This window comes from Pinus tabuliformis, chromosome J (assembly GCF_031772625.1).
Source record: "Pinus tabuliformis cultivar Carrire ecotype Pingquan chromosome J, CPIR1, whole genome shotgun sequence".
Classification (NCBI taxonomy): domain Eukaryota; kingdom Viridiplantae; phylum Streptophyta; class Pinopsida; order Pinales; family Pinaceae; genus Pinus; species Pinus tabuliformis.
The window spans coordinates 1,205,123,230-1,205,129,706 of record NC_142295.1 but is presented as its reverse complement, the minus strand read 5'-3'; the positions used below and the strand labels follow the sequence as shown (position 1 = coordinate 1,205,129,706).

The 6,477-nt window shown below is 36.6% G+C and overlaps 1 pseudogene; it reads right to left on the bottom strand.

Annotated features, from left to right (window-relative positions):
* Positions 1-2,827: 2,827 nt before the first annotated feature.
* On the bottom strand, positions 2,828-3,877 carry LOC149231456 (cyclin-U2-2 pseudogene; annotated as a pseudogene).
* Between the last annotated feature and the right edge of the window lie 2,600 nt (positions 3,878-6,477).

Below are 6,477 nucleotides of genomic sequence, written 5' to 3'. Positions count from 1 at the left end.
AATTTTGCATCTAACGAGTACTCTAGCTCAAAATTTGAGTAAAATCTTAGATGTATAAGTTGAAAATAAGAGTTGAAAAAATAGTTTTATTATTTTATTATTTTTACTTTTTTACTCCAAAAATGGTGAATCATTCCCCATGGTTGACATCATCATCTTGAATCCTATTGGTTCTTATAAAGTTTATTTTGGTTGTATATTTTTCTTAGGAGGCCCATTTTAGACCTCAAAATTCCCCTAATGACGAACAAAAGAGCCCAATACAGAAAAAGATCTGAAGAGAAGCTAGAAAGGAATCTGGCCTAATCGAATTAGAGTGTCTGATGAGAGTTCTTGAAAGTGGATCGAGCCAAGAGAGGCAGAGACCTGTTTTTTGACAAAATATAAGCCTTTTTGTTGTGTTCACGATCAATGTGTGAGAAGGAGACCGGTAGGAAAGAAAGAGGTATATTCCTAATCCGTTGCTGTCATGAGTCAACCTCCTTGTTGTGCTCATGATCAATGTGCGAGAATGAGACCTGTAAGAAAGAAAGAGATATATTCTTGATCTGTTGCTGCCATGAGAGAAGGTTCGAAGCCTAAAAATTGCAACGGTTGTTGGCTAGTCGATAATGACATTAAAATCTCCAAAACTAGAAATGTTATTTAGACCAAACAAGGAAACGCGGAAAATAGAGCCCCATAAGACCAATAACTCGGCCCCAGTAACTTTGCCTCTTCGCATCTCATGCCGCGCTTCTTACGCAGGAAGAAGCCAATAACATTGTGAACAAAGAGATCAACATCCAAGGATATTTTCCTATAGACTTTATCATCGCTATGGAAAATGGATAGAATTAGATGTGATTACAGGGACGATAGTGAGACTCAACATAAATTTGATATTATATCCCTCATGATCATAGCAAGTAAGAATAAATAGTGGTTTCGAAAAAGGTTCATCTTTAAGTCCTAAAATGGAGGATTGGCAAGATTTTGCACCGAGGCATCTCCTTCATATGCTAAATTTAAAAGCTCTCTTTAGTCTCTAAAAATAGTAGATGAGCAGGATTTTGTGCCCACACATTTATTCCATGTGCCGAATTTCAAAATTATATTGTTTCAATGCTTATTTTTATTTATTTGAACATATGTTTGAAAGAATGAATATATTCACAGTTTTTTCAATTTTAATTTTTTCCTAATATTAATAGACAGATTGCTCAAAATCAACATTATGACTATGGTTTGCCTAAATTTCTAGTTTCAAATTGTTTTGTATCAATGCACTTTTACCAGGGTTAATGTCAAAGAATCAAACGATTATCGTAAAGTACTTTACAGGGATGGAATTTCTAGTTTCAAATTGTTTTGTATCAATGCACTTTTACCATGTCAAAGAATCAAACGATTATCATAAAGTATTTTACATGGATGAAATTAGGGTTTAGATAGTTTGAGAAAAATGTAATTTTATAAACTTTTGCGAATAAGATAATTAAAAAGATAGTTTATTAATTTTTCCTAAAATTTTAAAATTCATGTTAAAAGGTGATGAGTTTTGAAGTCTTAGCTAATGAAAAAGCTCCTCATTATTAGATTTACATTGATTTAAATTTCGTTAATATCTTTATAAAAAATTTAGCTTTATAATTTTTAATAAATATAAATTATTTTCTTTTAAATATAATTTTATTAAATTTAAATACAAAATATAAATTTCCAATAGTAAAATTATATAATTTTATAATGTTTATTATTGGATATAATTAAAATTCTGGAATGCACTATGTTTTTATAGGTATTAATTTTTTTTTATAAGAAATATATGGAAAAGAAATTTAAACAAACTTTTAGGGCTGACGACAGTAACTAGGGATTAATGGAATAGCAATTGTAAAATAATTTCAAGCATCTAGTGTAACTAAACTTATATTAGACTTCTCTTAGTCACATTATTAGTGCTGGTCATAGATTTGATAACATAATTACTCTGAGAGCTTATGGTTTAGGGTTTTTTATTATTAAAATTGCAATTTTAGAAAATATATAAGAAGAAACATGAACACCATCATCACAATGAAGGAGGATCAACGTAGAGCCTTGGAAGAGATAGGATAAGATGATCAAGGAAGTTACTAATATTTGGAAAAGCCATGGCCCTCAATGACACCCTAGCCAAATTGACACGTCAAACCAGCCACCACCATCACGCTGTCACATGGAAGAGCCACACCAGACCAACTGCCACGTGAAACCAATGAAAGCCAAGCTAAGCTAATGGATCATCACCTAGTCAGACCGCGCTGTGTAAATATAATTTTATATCACATGTTTCGTCAATGTCTGACAAGCGTTTTGTTGTGTGTCATCAGTAAGGTTACCCACGTTGAATTAGGGATATAATAAAATCAAGGCTCTTCTTGCACACAGTTTTGTTCATTTTATATAACGTGTTTAAAATTATAAAAAATAATAAGATGTCTCTTTATATATGGGCATTCTGTCGTAAATTTAAAAATGGATCTGAATTTTAACTAAACGCACTGACCACAGCCGATTAACTCCACTCCATATATCGATTTCAAATTATTATTTTATACGGTAGCTACTTACAAGAATTTTGTTCACACCGATTATATTACATTTCAATTAATTGATGAGATGGATAATTGAGTAAATACTCTTATGGGTTCGAATCCTTATATTTACACATGTCCCAGTACAATTCGAATCCCTCTATTTACACAGTGCGGATTTGAATACAACTGAGCTCTTTCAGATACATTGTTATAGGACTGTAAAGCTCCGCCTGTCTCAGAGTCTTCAACCCTCCAATCCTATGTCAGTGTGGGGCATGGTTACACCCAATTTGGGGGATGATACAACAAAGTGACCAACTATATTTTACCGTGTACACAATTTGACGTACTTATCTGCCGTGATTAACAGCTTCCCTTCACGCCCTTCTCCTTCTCTCCATAATTAAATCCACAATTGGAATCATTTCCAGTCTGTTCACAGAAATTAGTTTGCAATACCTTTCTGTCAAATTAGAAGTCCTGCCATACCCACACCAAAGAGCAAATCTCTGGTTTTAGGAATCCTCAAGTCGCGTGGCAGTGGAGTTTATGTCGCGTGGCACCAGAAATGACGAATGGAAGAAGGCTTCTCTCTATTTGGAATCCTCCTCCCAACGCCACCTCTCTCTCCAGATGACTGCAATAGCTCTCGAAAACATCCACGCTCACCTGCAACTTGAAGCCCATCAGAAAGAGAAACTCCATCTCCATCCTATTTATTTCTTCGCTGCTCACACCTCCCACTCTCGCATAATATGAATTCCTATAATTCCTGCTCACAAAATCAAAACCGATATTAAAATCTTGAGACTAATGCTGGAAAATAATGGATCTATTAAAACAGGAAATAGATGACTATACATGGTATTAATTATAATGATTAGAGAATTGGCTTACAGGTCTTCCAGGAATTTGGAGGCGACCATGACGGCGGTGATGAGCAGCCGGTGAACGTTGACAGAAGTAATCCGGAATTGAGGATGAAATTGAATGAGGCGGTCGATGTAAGCATAGGCTACTACCAACACAGAAGAGCTGCAGTTAACATACTTCAAAATCCTCCCCAGATACTGCTCTATTGACATGTCTGGCACCTCATGCACACTGTCGAACACGCGGTATTTGGGAGGCAAATAGGTGGGGCTGTAAGAAGCCGCGAGCCTTTCGTTTCTGGCGAGAGTCCGCTCCACCAGAGATGACAACACCGATATGACCGTGGGGATTGGGGAGAGTGATCGCTCTGCATCTTCACTTTCAGAATGTAGGGAATAGAGATCGGATCTCATTCTTCCTGAAGAAACAGTGTTCTCTGCCATTGCCCTTGATGCCTGCTGAAAGTGTTCTTGAGCAAGGAACTGGGTGTCGTGATTTGTGGTAAAGATGATTGGATGCTTCTTCAGATTGCAACGAGAACTTCAAGTGGGAGTGTTTTTATAAGGGTAATTAAGATAAATGAGCAAAGGAGGCTCTGTATACAAGGAAACTGCGGAGAAGTCAGGTGGCTCGGGTTCTTCTGAGACAGACAGACAGCTTGGCTGCCAGAGGCAATCGTATAATGTGGGGACACTGTGTACAATGCGAGATTCGTTGTTGGGAGATAAAAGATTTTGTGTTAGCCACCGTTTACTATTAAAAATAATTTATCAGAAAGGAATGCAGCGATGACGGCCAAGGATAGAGGCAGGAAGGAATTATTAATTATAATAATGGAAATGATTGTTACTACCAAGCTGGAAGCCTTATCCTAATTCTCATTTCATTTCAGGAAGCGGTATACACAATTGAATTTCCTTTGTAACTGCTGCTCAACCCTCCCAGTGGACAGACCTATCAGAGTACTTGGTAGTGGCAAGCATCGTGTTTTATTTTAGGAAACGAAACCTAACGGAACTGAGCGACTGAAGTATTGGAATGAGTTTAATAAGGAAGCAGGCAGCGAGAGGGGTCCAGCTGCTGTTACTAGATTTCATTTCATTAACGCTAAAATTGTTGTAAACCGAAGCGAAACAAGACATTCGGGGACCCTTTAGATAGCTCAATCCTTGCGAAGGGCAAATTCAATGTGACTAATTCTATATATTGAAAACTAATGATTCCTCTCTTTTAAATGTTTTCTGTCGATGAACAGATAGTACCAACCGACAGTGTGTTTATGCTGATAAAGTTTTATTAATGTGCAATTTTTAACGTGTTTCATATTACAAATAAGCTTCCATTTGAAGTCTCCTTACGTAAGAGTGATGACCCTTAAAAATGAGTAATTATGTGGGCACATTCAGCCTCTTAATTTTACTTAATTTACTATTATCATTAGTGTATTACATGTTTTTTATTATGTTTATGCTAATAGAGTGAATTGGGTTAGCCATTATGCCAATAAGTCTAATGTGTGCTTTATGCAGATTTTTAGTCAATTTTGAGACAAAATCAAAGGTTTAAATGAGCACTTGGCATCCAAATTCGTGGAGAGGATTTGTAGGAAGGTGTCCCCTTCATTTATGAGCCCTTACCTCGAATTTTCCACCAGCAGCTCGGAGTTCAAGAGCCACCACATCGATTATCAGAAGGGCAGTCGAGCAAGGGCTAGTAAAGTTGCTGTTAACTGCAAGTTTTGGCAGCCGAGTTCCTAAAGTTTAGGAGGACTGTTGGGGTCCTTAATATGTATAAATAAGAAGGCTTAAGGCCTTATTTGAGTTAGCTAGTTGGTAGTTTGATTTTAGTCATTTTTTAGACAGTAGGTTAGCTTTGCATTTCAACACATTTTCAAGCTTTTTCTTGTAGACATTTTTTGGGATGTAACTATTATTTCTTGCTCAATAAAGATGAATCCAGCTTTGCACCAGCTCTAATCTTCCTTAGGAGGCTGTATGTTTTGGGGTTGGGCCCAATCCAAGTGCCCAGTACCTCCTTTGTCTACTTCTATGTGTCTTTGCTGCATTCTTAGAATAAAATCTGTTATTTAGATTAAAATCTTGTTTTGTTATTTAGGTTTCTTTTTATGATTAAAATAACTTTTCATGCTTCAGGTTGATTTGACAGTTTCAGTACAGAAAAAATCTTCAGAAAATGCTATCAAGCAACCCTTGATCTCTCATCTCCCTCCTTGGGACCATGCGTTAAAACCAAGGCATATTTGCTGCCATAAAAACAATGTTCTTGCTTCTTCATGCAATTTCTAGTGTTAGATTCTTATTTGCAAAAGTTAAAACCAATTGTGATTACATGCTTAGATCTATTTTTGCTTGGTTTCCATATTTGTATTACATGATTTTCTACCAATAAATTTCTATTCATTATGCTTATGGTTCTTAGGTCAAATTAGGTTAAAGTAGTTAGATCTTTGGTTTTCTTAGTCTTTGTTGATTAGTCTTGGAAAATAATGTGCAGAGCACCTGTGATACCTCCTCTTGACCCTTATCTCGTCAATGCAACCTTCTTCGTCCTCTAATTCAGATCCTTGCCTTTCATTTGCCACATTCTCTCACTTTGCCCTAATTTCCATATCTTTGTGCAACCTTGCTCCTTCTATCGTTGAACCAAATCCGATCGCCTTAACCACTCCTCATCCTCATTCACCAAGTCCTAGACATCCTCACACCTTTATCTCACCTCCATACCCACTTCTTCACTATTTTCTCCACCATTAGCCCTTCAAAATTCCCTTTCAGAACATCGTGTAGAAACACCCTGTAGAAGCTACAATACATCTTATAGAACCCATGTAGACTTCCTGTAGAAGCTCAGGAAAGCGGTTTCTTGAGATCCGATCATTGTGAAACTCATTGGAAGGGTGCTAGGGACCCCTTAGGCCCTCTTCTCACCTTCTCAACCTCCTTCAAGCATTTCCTTTCGCCAATCAACCTCTACAGAGAAAAAATAGTCAGAGCACATGCATAATAACTCTATGAAATTACTC